General features: G+C 38.4%; 1 protein-coding gene across 6 annotated transcripts in view; it reads right to left on the minus strand.

Moving 5' to 3' along the window:
* The window catches only part of ROBO2 (roundabout guidance receptor 2), a 459,965-nt gene that overhangs the window by 156,139 nt on the left and 291,157 nt on the right, over nt 1-12,669 (minus strand). The window lies entirely within an intron of this gene.

Here is a 12,669-nt window from a genome sequence, read left to right on the forward strand (position 1 = left end):
TCCATGAATTTCAGCTACGTAAGGCTTTCATTACAGCTTTTAAACTGTTCTTGCCCTTAATGAAAACAGGGCCCTCTGAGAAATTAGAAAAAAAACACCGTATCTTAGTGAAGGAGCAAGTCAGGAAGAGTTCAGCAGAAATTGCTTAGTTTCATCTCATAAGCAGAGATAATTTACTGCTTTCAATATTAATGAAATGTGCCCCATTTTAACATTTGGAAATAGATATTTTTCTGGTCTGTAATAAGCCACAAGAAAATACGATTGATGCATAGAAGAACTGGTCTCTGAATGGGCTGACGTGAGTAACCTGTATAAAGGTAATACTCAAAATGACATACAAGGTAACAGTTTTGCATTTTGGGATACACAGATAGATCCCAGAGGAAGGAAGGAATTAACTGGCAGCTAATTCCTCTCCTAACAGTAAGAAGGTGAATATTTACACTTTGCTCTTCAAGCATAAAATAAAACTGACACAGTTGGAAATGAATGCAACTCCGGCAAGAACTTGTTATTCTCAATAACATACGCAATAGATACATATTTTCCAACAGATAATGAAAGACTCAACTCCAAAATATTTCTGATTAATACCAAACACTCTAATACTTCTGATTTCCTATAACCAAACTGACAGAAGTAGAATTTATAGTACTTCAAGACCAAATAGAATAACCTTACAAAATGTACAACACAGTAGTAGTATGCTGACGATGGTGGGCTGCTCTTCTCCCATAAAAAAAGGCTGGGGGACATGGGCTTGTTCAGCCTGGAGAAGACCCAGGGGAGATCTCATTGCAGCCTTCCAGTAGTACAAAGGAACTCATAAACAGGAAGAAGACTGGCTTTTATGTGTGATCTGATAGTGATAGGACAAGAGGGAATGGCTTTAAACTAAAAGAAGGGATATTTAGATTTGATATTAGGAGGAAATTTTTTACTCAGAGGGTGGTGAGGCATGGGCACAGACTGCCCAGAGAAGTTGTGGATGCCCCATCCCTGGAGGTGTTCAGTACCAGGTTAGACAGGGCCCTGGGCAGGCTGAGCTGGTGGGTGGCAACCCGTCTATGCAGGGAAGTTGAAACTGGATCATCTGCAATGTCTATTCTAACCCAATCCATTCTATGATTCTATGATTTTGCACTGCACCATTTTTCAAACAAAGCCAAGAAAGCTGATACCTCAGGGAAAGAATGAGGGAAAAAAAAGGTCTTACAAAAGCATCTATTTTGGGAAACACTTTCACGTGTCTCTGTCACTATTATGCTACACAAGAAAAAAAGTACTTCTAGGCAGTGATATGTTCTCTTTCGCACAATTGGCAAATAGGAAACATGAACTTCTTCTGCTATCACTACACGAAAAATACTATTAATTTATATTGCCTTAACTTTTTATATAATTGCAGAACTCTAGTGCAAATTCATTAGTGGAAAATCCCCAGAAAATCCAACATCACAATGACTTTATCCTTCCCACTCCTAACTCTTGGCAGCAATGCCAAGGAAATCATTTTCCTTGAATGCTACGTGAAACTGAAGAACAGAGTTTCTTGGGGTGATACACAGCAAATTACATTCACTTTCTCTGAATCATTTCTGCAACTGTGCAAGGTTCTAATCAGCCGCAGAATATGAAGCCTTTACTTAATATATGTTCCTTTACTTAAGTCCTACTGCAAATGTGACTTGATGGAAGACAAAACTGATACTAGAGTGTTTATTTAATCTTGCTGTATCCCTCAACACATACACAAATCTTGGATAGATATTTATCGATATTTCCAGCTATAGTATTCTGTGTTTTGGAGAAAAACAAATAACATTGTGGGAGAAAAATGAAATACATAAGAATAAAGTTGAGATAGAGAGAAAAATGTGTGGAATACACAGAGAAAACAAATCAGAGAAGAAAAGGGGAACACTGAGTTTAGAGAGAATAAAAAAAAGCCAGGTAAAGGAAAGAAAAGAATAAAAAATAAAATAAAATAAATAAATTAAAAAAAAAACAAACACAAAATGATTAAAGGGCATAGGCTGCCATTTCTCTGCCTCAGTGCCTTTAACAGAATATAATAACACCAATACAAAGCACAGGCTAATCTGATCAGTGCAGCTACAACAGCACATCCAAATGTTACTCCATGTGACATGCAAGGGCTCATGATGGAGGAGATTTTGGGGTGCTGGCTAGCATGCAGCAGACCTCAGCAACACAGAAACCAACAGAAGGAGGGAGCATCAACAGGAAGCGAAGCTCGCACATATTAGGGTAAATGGAAAAGTTGCAGCACAGCTTAGTGCATTCACCATATCTAATAGCACAATCATCTGTGAAAACAGAAAAATGGTTGAGAGCTGCAAAATATTCCTCAGCCAATTATCCACAATTGTCATACCTTTCCAAATAACTGCTAGCATGCCTGAGCAGATTCCCTCTCCTGACACTGGCAAGAGGCTTTTGTTCCCTCTCAAAGCCAGCCCTCCTCAGGGCTTTTTAAAAATTCATTGCAAGAGGTGAAGCGTTGCCATTAGGCTCCCCCTTTTCACCTCGCATACTTTCTTGCTCTAATCCAGCATTAACGCTTGCTCTCAGTGTACGTTTAATGAAGGACACCAAAGACACAGAGAGCTGATGGCCTGGCCCCTGCTCCCCTCCACCAGGCCGGTGACAGTGCTGATTCCCTCATGCTCAGCCACACGCAGCCTTAGAGCTGCACAAGGCTCCCAGGCTTTGCTTCTTGGGAAAGCACTGGGAGGCTACCGGGTGGGAAAGGACAGTTAGGTCGCACGTACAGCTGATGATGGTGCTGTGGACAAAAGTTAATTAAAGCTTGATAAGTCTCTTTGTAGTTCTAACAAGGCTGGTGCTGCTCAAACAAGATAGATGTCTGTGAACTGTCACATCAGTCTTTAAGGGACGCAAAACCCTGCATGCCCACTTGCAGGTATTCATGAGGGCAGCAATGACATCTAGCAACAGCAGCAGCAAGATAAATACTTCCAGGACAGGCATCTGCCAGATTTAGGAAAAAAGACAAAAAGAAACCCCTGCTATCATGGCAACTGCTCACCAGCACCTGCCAGCTTAGGCCCAAATCCAGGTCAAAGCCAAACCAATGCTTGTAAACTCAGGGAATTATGTGGAAACCAAATTAATTTCCTTGATTGAGGCTCTGGCAATTTCTTTTAAGGAACCAGAGATAAAACAATGTTTATGGGGTAGGAGGAAAGGTGGTGGGGTCAAAATTATTCTAGGCTAGATAACCATGTCTTAATCCTGCTTTTCACCACAAAAGCTTCCAGGCCCTTCAAAAAAATATATTTTCATAGGATTTACATTTACATGATGACTACAAATAACCATCTGTCTGCTTCTACTTTTTCAATCTGGTCCATGTCCCATGAGTCCTCAGCCCATGGCCAAAGCAGTGAAGCTGGAAGGAAGAAGCACATGCCCATCAGGAGGCTCTGGAATAATTGCCTTCTTCTCCCACCAGCACTTGGCTCTCCTCCTCCTCCCACTGATATAGACAGTGAACATCTGATACTACCAGGGAGGAGAGGGAGGTAAAGCCTCATTTTTCCATTTTTCAATGAATTATAATGTCTTAAAACACAGCTACATCTGTCATGCTGACTAGAGGGTATAAAGAGATATCAAGTAAATATTAATGTGGTTCTGTAACTTGGGTTCTACTAGTTTATCTTGTCTCTCTGCTCTGTTTGGTGCTTATCTGAGGATATTATTACACTCACAAAAGGAATTTACACATCTGCACTGGTGGTAGGTTGGTCATGCCATGTGCAGGTAGGTCTCCCTTGATCCAAGGCACTGCCTCATGGGCATTTAACTAAATCCTCATCTCACTATGACTGCTTGGCACTTCTCTCATATGACACATAACGATACACACAGTCAACATGAATTATTATGTCAGATAACTACCCAGATGTCACATAGTGTACAGATTAAAGGATTAAAATATTTGAAATAATGTAATGTGCAGGGGGGTATTTCAGAGCTTGGGTAATAATATTTATAATCTACTTAAATGGCCTCAGAACAAGCTGACACTGCTTGCTGGAACTGGGGAGCAAAAAAGAAAAAGGGTTCATAAGTAACTTTCCTTGTGAAAAAGAATGATACACTTAGAGGATGCTGCTGCCCTTTTGCTTAAACCTCTGTCACAGTTTGATAGAGAAGTTATGAACAAAATCACAATTTAGGCTATGGTTCTAAGCAGTACTCCTAAAGAGGACTGAACTCCTTCTGCATGTACACAACCCTGGAAAAGCTGTCAACCATCTTGGAAATTTTTGAAAAAGCAGTGAAGAACTATACTGGTTTTTTTTTTTTTTTTTTTTTTTTTTTTTTTCTTTTTCTTTTTCTTTTTCCTATCCTTTCCCAGTCTCATGATATAGATACTGCCTAGGAGACATAAAGGCTAGCTAATTTACTATGATTCAAAATATTCAGACTTCCCAAAACTGAGAGACTCATTTTCAGAGGTGTTAGGGCATTCTCAAAGACTCCAGTAGTTTTGACATCCAATTTGTAAGGCCCCTGTAAATTAAAGTGAGGAAAGGAGTAATTGGGAGATATCTGAATACAGAAACAAATGGAATACTCTTTCTTTCAGATTCAGCCTCTTTCTTTGGCTTCATGCCTTTTTCTCACTCAATATTCCACGTACTTCTGAACTCAATAACCTACTAATTACTTACAGTTAAAGGGAGCTTGAACATATATTTTCACGCTTCAGAAAAAAAAAAAAACAACCACAGAATAATGTGGAAAAAACACTGTTCTGACACATCCTCTATAGCTTTTAACAGCTTGTGTATGCAAATACAGCTATTTACAGAATTTGGACCTTTGCTGAGCACTAATGCTTAAACATAAAGTGGAAGACCCTTGCTTTCGAACAGAGTATCTATTAAACAAAGTTAATTGACAAGCTGAGAATCAAAGTATTAGAAATTAATGTGTGAAAAGCTGTTATCAAACAAGTGGACAGATTCCAAATGAAAATACAGTTCTATCACCTGTCTCTGTTGCACTGAACTAGAACTTTTTAATAATTCCCACCTCTTTCCATCAAGAAATCCTAAATGGTGCAATTAAGAGTCAGCAATCTTACTACCATCTGCCATAAATCTTCAAAAGAAACACTGTGTTTTAACAGTCAAAAAAGGACAAAGGAAGCAATAAGCACAACTAATTATTCTTTATGAATGCAAATATCCTAGAGACCACATTTAAATAATTTCAGAAATATAAAGCCATATATCACAAGATATTGAAAAAATTCCTCTAGGACACAGCACAGTTCTTTTTTATTTTTTCTTATTTTTAAAGCATAATCACTCTGGATAAATGCACTGCACGGATTGCTTGTGTTGACAACAGACATGGTACCAAGAGCTATATTGCATTGAAACTAAAAACCCTATCACTTTCTTAAAAGTTCACCAACTTTATAGAAGACCTAGCATCACAACTGTAGGCAACAATCTTTGAAAAATATGCAGTTTGATAGGTCTTAAGATTTCAAAATAATCAGACATTCAGCAGTTTACTAGAATAGTTATTTAATGATCCTTTAAGCTTAGGTCTGCCATTAGATTTCACATGTTCCTTACATTTAATGGGATACATGTTCAGAAGATCATGGGCTAGTCATTTATTTTTCCCAACTAATGTGAATATCAGGTGTGAATTGGAGCAAAGCTTCAAAAATATCACATCACAGCTGAAGTATTGTACTTTCACTGTCATTTGTCTGCCAGCATGTCTACTTTGCAGCAAGAATATGCGACTAGTCTCAGCAAAAGTGCAAGAAAAAAAGTAAATCTTAAAGGAATTATAAACATATAACCAATTTTCAAAAGAAACAATATTAAAAAAAATCCTAAATTTCACCAAATATTAAATATACATGAATGAACATAGTGTGAAAGTCTTTGTCTGAGTACCTCTGAAGAATACACACCAAATGCTTTGTACAGAGTACAGCACAGAGGTTCCCCAGAAAACAGATTTAATTAGTAAGTTCACAAACAACAGTATAAAAGCATTCAAGCTTACTGCTATGAGCACAGAAGTAGCACTGCCAGGTACATGAAGCACTATGTTCAACCTAATGAATGCTACCTGTTTGCCACAGCATCAAACTGCTATATTTTTTCTGTTTCCAAACTGAAGTTTGTTCTCCTACAAGGACTTATGCTGATTCAGTTCCTTGCACTTCCAGTTCAAAAGCCCAGCCAAAACATCTAAAAAGTACATGTGCTTTCAGTAAAACAAAGGAATAAAACCAGATGTGAATGACAAAAACAAGTACAAATGAATGAATATTTCTTGTACAAGAAATATAGAATGTTACATGCTTCATTTAACCAATATAATACAGAATGCAATCTCCAAGCTCTACTGAAGTGTGAATAGCCTCTAATAAACTCCTTGTGTACATATGCACAACACACATGCACAGCAGCTGGGATGCTTTCCCATCTTGGCAGGGGGTCACTGTCACATTACTTATACACTTTAGCCACATTAGGCAACACATCAAACAAAACAGGCTCTTTCCCAACATAGGAACTCTATTCCTTCTGTCCCTCACCCTCTTCATCAAACTTCAGTCTCTATCTAGCTACATCTGGTATTTATACACTAAAACTCATCTATTCCACTTTTGAAAGCAGGACTTCATTCTGTCAGGACTTTCTACTGTTTTCTTCAGAAGTCAGGACTGAAAACAGGGTATCTGAGCAGACCTGTCTAGGAAAAGGAGCTGTATCCATAACTGTCTCACAGAACAGGTGGAAGCTGCCTGCAGCTTTTGGATCACCTCTTTTCATATACTGTAAACTGTCCTTGTGTCAATAGGTCACATTCAGATGCTCGCCAGGTGCCATTTCAACAGGCATGCCTGGCTTTGTGTCTGCTGTCCCATAAGTAGGTAAGCCATTGACACTGACTCTGCAGTAGTATTTCCTGTAAGACCTGAGACCACACTGACTCTTTGACAGTTAACCTGCTGCAGGGCTCAGCTGCTTTGACTTTTTCAGAACTTGCCTGTGCATAGCTGTTGCCAAATTTGGCACCCCACCTTTTCCAGGAATTTACAGTAAAACTCCAACCCCCAAATCCCTTAGCTCTGACTACATATTATTCTACTCTAACATTATCTTACATAGGTTGCTCTGAAAGCAGACTCCTGTTATTTCCATTGAAACTACAACAGATACAAAGAGTAAGATAAGACTCTTTGATAGAGCAAGTTCTCAGCTATAAAACATTACATTTCAACGCAGTCACCATCATTAGCTAGGCATTTTCACCAGCAATGAACAGAAATATCCATGCTGGGCTCCTAAAAATCTGTACCAGTGGAAGTGATCCACTGTTTCGGAGCTGCTATGACGGCATCACTATTGTTAGGAAAATGTTGCCCACACAGTCCACCTTTTATTGGCTTGAACAGATCGAAATCAAAAGCCATCAAATCCAGACTACACAGTGGGTGTGGTAGGACAGTCTTAAAAATAGTATGGGGCTTGGTGTTTTTGTGTTTCAAGTAAAAAGCTGTCTTCTTTTCTGGCCTGACTCCGGAAGTCTGAGTCTTCTGCTTAGTCAGTGTTGTGATGTAGCAGTTAAAAGCTGATGGTTTGTCTAGGTTCCAAGAAATCCAGACGGATCCCCCCTTTCCTATCCCAAAAGACAGTGCGCATCATTTTACCCACTGAGAGCTGTGTCTTAAACTTTTTCTCAGATGACGAACTCACGTGTTGAATTCACAGCTCGTTGTGGTGACATCATGTCTCATCATCAGTAATGATGCAATCCAGGAAACTGTCACCTTCAGCCTCCTATCGGTTCAGTAGGTCCCGACAAACTTCCATATGGACTTCTTTCTGTTCCTGTGCGAGCATTCATGGGACCTGGTGCAAACTTTGTGATATTCCAATATTGACACAATGTTGACATTGACAATGAAGCAGATATTAAGTTCTGTAAATGGTTCCCTGATTGTGGTCTGTTGGTTCATGTGGATGAGCTGATTGAGATGCTTTTCATTTCATGGTGTAACAGCTGAGCATGGCTGTCTGGAACATGGCTTGTCTTTTGTGACATTGTTGTTACTGCTGAAAGGCACTACCCACCATCTCACTATGCTCACATCCACTGTTTGGTCTCTGTAAACATCCAACAAGCCAGACTGAATGTAAACAGGTGTCATTTTTTTTATATGAAGGAATTCAATTCCACTCTGTTGCTTCATCCGCACTGCCACATCAGATACCAATCTGTCAGACTGGCCCTCTGCTGCCATCTGTCACATGGCAACAACATACAACAGAATATTGTCTGGAAGTTTCAACCCCTATTGCCATACCACTAATATCTGCCTCTCATGATGTGGGCCAACATAATAAAATAGGAGGCACTGCTTTCAGAGCAGCCCTCATAATATTCTACATTCAATTCAAAAGGTAAGTGACATGTGGTCCTAAGACACTGTTCATCAGAACTCCAACTACTGTCTCTGAGGACAAGAACACTTGTTTGCTCCAGTGTGCAAGTGTTGGTTTTTTTGTTGTTGTTATTGTTGTTTTTTGTTTTGTTTTGTTTTCAATTTTGCCATGGAATTTTCTTCACAAAAGATTCCTTTTAGGTTTAACATCTGCCTGAAAACGTTTGATGAAAATTTCTCTGGATTATCAAGAACAAAACAAAATAACTTATATTACCTACATCATTCCACATAATGAATTTAAATTCGCAGAGCTCTAAAGAAATGGAAGAAGCAATGTGAAATGCAGACATCATATCAAACACTCTTTGGAGAGAGTCATTTGAATTCTGTCAGTGTACTACCAGCTAGGAGATACTCCACAAAACATTTAGATAACATGGTGGTTTTGCACAGTCTAACCATGGATAGGATGCCCCAAATTCGTGATTTTATGCAAAATGAAGATAATAGGGTAATTTACAGGAAATCTTTTGCAATTTTACCTACTCAAATAACATAAGGAATTACTTCTATACAATAACTTTCCCATTTATACTCTTTTTCTCTTTTGAAAGTAAGAGTTCACACTGTCCTCATTATTATTCACTACATGGTGCAAGAGAGGAAAAAAATTAAAGAAGCAGGAGCAAAGACCAACCGTAATAGCCTAAAGCAACAATTTTGAAAGGGAAGTTTCAACACCCAGAGGGAGACCAGAGATTGGGTGTCCAGCTCCACCCTCCGTTGCACTATGTTGTGTGTGAGACTCAAAATGACCTTCAGCTGAGTAGTTTCACCAGCTCTCAGATGCGCTTTTGAAAATAGTGTAATATTCTAAATTGCAGCAAAGGTGAAGCAATCTTTTTTTTTTTCCTAACTAATACCACATTGCCAAAGTACTATTTCATGTACAACAAATGTTATATAATAGGAAAACTAACATAACAATAATAGTAGAAGAACAAAATATGGATGTTACACATCCTTCTACACCTTTGGTACTGAACTTTCTTCTGGCAGTTCAGTGCAAGAGAAAATCAGTGTAACTGTCTACCTGCTGAAGGCTTTAAAAAGAGACCTGGCTAAGTGTACAATTCTCTGTAGCCTATTTATCCCAGGCAACAAAGAAGAAACAACCTGAGATGCATCTGTAAAACAGCCTGTAACTGTGTGTTATGCATTGGCTGGAGTGGTCCTTCAGACGAGGAGCTCATATTGGTTTTGGAGTGGAAAAGACTCCTAAGGGTCATGGAGTGGAAAAGATGACTGTTAATTCTGCTATTATAACACAAAATCATTTTTACAATCTTTCCCTCACTTCAGCTTTTATACATAAATGACTAGTGCAACAAAGAGTATGTTCCTGCACAGGCACAATTAATAACTAAATACTGAAATTGGTATTACTTTAAACATGAACCTTTCTGTCATACTGAAGCTATTCATTTTATTCCTCTGTAGTACTAAGTTTAGCTAGACACAAGACACCTGTGTCTGTAACTCTCACAAAATATTACATTTGTGTACATTTGTATAGCTACTATCATTCTGCAATTGAATTAGATAACAAGAGGCTATTCTGACAGGATAAAGTATCCAAGCACCATATGATAGACAACGTATAATACTGAAATAGGCAGATTAGATTATTAGCCCAGACAGGATTGAATGAAGGGAATTTTTAGCCTGCCATGGTATTCACCTGGGATAGAATTTGGGGTAAACAGCACAAATGTTTTGTTTCATGCCAATAAGAGAAGATGATGAAAAGAGAAAAGGGAAAAAACAAGGGAAAAAAGAAGGGGAGGGGAAGGTAGAGGAGGGAAAGGGAGGGAAGAAAAGAAAAAGAAAAAGAAAAAGAAAAGAAAAGAAAAGAAAAGAAAAGAAAAGGAAAGGAAAGGAAAGGAAAGGAAAGGAAAGGAAAGGAAAGGAAAGGAAAGAAAAGAAAGGAAAGGAAAGGAAAGGAAAGGAAAGGAAAGGAAAAGAAAGGAAAGGAAAGGAAAGGAAAGGAAAGGAAAGGAAAGGAAAGGAAAGAAGGAAAGGAAAGGAAAGGAAAGGAAAGGAAAAGAAAGGAAAGGAAAGGAAAGGAAAAGGGAAAGGAAGAAAAGGAAAAAGAAAGGAAAGGAAAGGAAAGAAAAGGAAAGGAAAGAAAAGAAAGAAAAGAAAAGAAAAGAAAAGAAAAGAAAAGAAAAGAAAAGAAAAGAAAATTCTCTCCTGTTTGGAAGATTTTTAAGCTAAATCACTCCACTGACCCACTTCACAGCCCAGATCCATACGCAATTGAGAGAATGACAAGCTAATACATGCAGAGGAAATGAGTGGTCAGGGGAGAATAGAACCACTTAAAACAGATTTTCCACCAAGGAAAATGTATTGTTAAACTATGCATTATATTTCCCTATATTTAGAACAAGGAATACATAAAACACAATAGCTCATGTAACCAGTACATGCTGTGGGATTTCTCTGAGACCGGGAGAACTGGAAACATTCTCTAGTTTGCTTGTGCAGCTTCAATTAAGGCAAATTGAATTAAATTCTCCCTTGAGGAGGACCTCTGTAGCTCTGCTCCTCCTTTTCTGAATAATTCCAGATGTAGGTGTGGAACATTTTCATTTCTCTCTGAAGACTTCCATACGCATGGCTGTGCTTCTATGCTTGATCAAAGAGGTGAGCTTTTGGAGGAGACTACACAGGGTGTAAAACAATGCCCAGCTGATAGCTCATATGCTTGATTTTAATGATTTAATTCTCTTCACTGGGGCTTTCTTTCTTACTTAGAACAGACAGACCAGCTGGAAACAACTCACAAAGAATGGAAACACTTCTGCTGAATAGTCATTTAGTACGATGTAACTCAAAATTACACACTCAGAGGCTCCGTGCTTTCTTCTTGTCATACCTAGCATGCATTACCTTACTTCAATTTTTTTTTTTTTTTTTTTTTTTTTTTTTTTTTGAGCATCTATTCAAGCTAAGGTGCTAATTACACTTCTTTTCTAATACCTCCAGAACCCTGACTTCTGCCGCAAGGAATCATCCTTCCAGCACAGGTCTACAGGTTCACCACAACATTTTCAAGCTCAGCAATTAGAATTATCAACCTCATGTCACACCTTTGGGTCTCATTTACACAGGAGCAATAGTACTTCAACAGGCCTAATTGCTGGTCAGAACTCGGGATTTGACAGACATTTGTTAGAATGCTCTTTTCCCCACAACAGTAGGGTACAGTAGGGTACAGGAGATTAACTAAATTTTTCTGAAAATTGTGAAAGATTTGAGTCCTCCACAGTCTTCCCTTTTCTACTTCCAGTAAAAGGCTGTGACGTGAGCAAAACTCGATATTTTTAAAAAGCAAGGGCTATTTCAAGAACAGGAGAGTACTATACTAATTCAGCACAATTAATACTTTGCTTAATATTTTTATTTTTTTCTTCTTCCTATTCTTTTCATTTATTAATTTATGTGATTTTATTTTTTTGATTCTTCTAAGTGTACACCTCAGGGCTCTAAGCCACAACCCTCCATACATTTGCCAAACACCTAAACAGAAATGTCAACACTGGCAGATTCAAAGCAGTACATCTAATATGTAACTGAACTTACTGAACACGAGCAGCTCAACTCTGCGTTGTGCAATGCTTGCTAATGAAACTTTTTGGAATGTATAGCACAGCTGGCACAGAGCTGCTGCATGTAGAGTGGGAATTAACCTGGCACTTCTGGGCATCCAGGAGCCTAGCGACTGTAGAAATTCAACAGCATATCGTTGCAGTCGGCATGCCAATGGTGCTAGTGGTTTAGACTCATATTTCCCTACCAGTCTTTTTATTTTACTCTTTTTTTTTTTTAAATAACAAATCCAATACATTTGTTCATAACCTGCATTCAGATTCTAGTTGCAATGGTAAATCCATTAAACTTTGCTTTCACTGTTCATGAGGTTTATAAAAATTGTAGGTGGAATTACAATCCAGTAATACAAAGCTTGGCATTTTTTCTCCTGAGATGTAATAACAAAGAGGATAAAAATAAAATTGACCCAGGGATTTCGGTACTGAAACTTTCATTGGAAACCCAAGCAGTAGTGTGCAAACCCTTGTATTTATGTCAATATAATAACGGCACTGCTACACCTA

This window comes from Meleagris gallopavo, chromosome 1 (assembly GCF_905368555.1).
Source record: "Meleagris gallopavo chromosome 1, MGAL_WU_HG_1.1, whole genome shotgun sequence".
Lineage (NCBI taxonomy): Eukaryota > Metazoa > Chordata > Aves > Galliformes > Phasianidae > Meleagris > Meleagris gallopavo.